Source organism: Rutidosis leptorrhynchoides, chromosome 7 (assembly GCF_046630445.1).
Source record: "Rutidosis leptorrhynchoides isolate AG116_Rl617_1_P2 chromosome 7, CSIRO_AGI_Rlap_v1, whole genome shotgun sequence".
Lineage (NCBI taxonomy): Eukaryota > Viridiplantae > Streptophyta > Magnoliopsida > Asterales > Asteraceae > Rutidosis > Rutidosis leptorrhynchoides.
Genome location: NC_092339.1, coordinates 301,807,072 through 301,808,518, shown reverse-complemented (window position 1 = coordinate 301,808,518; position 1,447 = coordinate 301,807,072). Strand labels below are relative to the sequence as shown.

Here is a 1,447-nt window from a genome sequence, read left to right as displayed (position 1 = left end):
AATGAGAGCTACACGCACTGGCCAAGGTCACGTCATTATTAACCCAGACATTAATGTGCTAGATTATGAAATCAAAGGACAAATCCTACACATGGTAACTAATCAATGCCAATATAGTGGTACGCCAAAAGAAGATTCAAACGAACATCATCGAACCTTTAATAGGATTTGTAGTCTATTCAAAATCAGAGAAGTTGAGGATGAACAAATCTATCTCATATTATTTCCCTGGACTTTAAAAGGAGAAGCCAAAGATTGGTTAGAATCATTACCTGAAGGGGCGATTGATACATGGGATGTCTTAGTTGAAAATTTTCTTAAACAATTCTTTCCGGCATCTAAAGCCGTGAGACTTCAAGGAGAAATAGTTATGTTCACGCAAAAGCCAAATGAAACTCTATATGAGGCATGGAAAAGATTCAGAAAGTTGTTGAGAGGATGTCCTTAACATGGTTTAGACACTTATCAAATAGTACAAATATTCTACCAAGAATGCGATATCACTACACGAAAAGACATCGACATAGCGGCTGGTGGTTCCATTATGAAGAAAACCACAACTGAAGCTTACAAAATTATTGATAACACTGCTTCCCACTCACATGAGTGGTATCAAGAAAAAGACATCGTTAGATCATCTAAAGCGGCTAGAGCCGATTCTAGCCATGACTTTGATTCCGTTTCCGCAAAAATAGATGCTTTCGAGAGACGAATGGAAAAGATGACTAAAGATATTCATGCAATACGAATCAGTTGTGAGCAATGAGGTGGACCACACTTAACGAAAGATTGTCACATTGAGCAAACGATGGAACAACGTGAGAATGTTTCCTACATGAACCAAAGGCCGGGAAATAATTATCAAAATAATTATCAACCGCCAAGGCCAAACTTCAATCGAAATCAAAACATTATTTACAATCCAAATGGGCCAAACAATAACTCGTATAACCAACAAGGTCCGAATAACCTACCAACTCAAAACAACACTTTCAATCAACAAAGACCTAGCTTATATAAACTACAACAACAAACCGAAGAGAAAAAGCCAAATCTAGAAGAAATGATGGCAAAGCTAATGGAATCTCAAACACAATTTATAACATCTCAAACCCAAACAAATGAGAGGTTTGATCAGTCACTAAGAACTCAATAAACTTCCATTTTGAATCTAGAAAAACACATAGGTACTCTTGCTAGCATGATGAGTGAGAGGGAACAAGGAAAGCTACCGAGTAATACTGAAGAAAATCCTCGGAATGAAAACATTAATATGGTGTCAACAAATTCTGAAAAACCAACACCAGAAGATGGGAAGGTTTTAGATATGAGTAACAATGAAGAAGTTACACCATCACCACTACCTGAGTATGTAAAGCCAGTGGTGGCACCATACAGACCACCCATCCCGTTTACAAGAAAAGGAGTTAAGTATGAGCATGTAATA

General features: G+C 37.3%; 1 non-coding gene across 1 annotated transcript; it reads right to left on the bottom strand.

The window, feature by feature from the left end:
* Positions 1-349: 349 nt before the first annotated feature.
* On the bottom strand, positions 350-456 carry LOC139860919 (small nucleolar RNA R71). The gene has a single exon (XR_011763545.1). It is a non-coding gene; the product is annotated as a small nucleolar RNA R71 (small nucleolar RNA).
* Between the last annotated feature and the right edge of the window lie 991 nt (positions 457-1,447).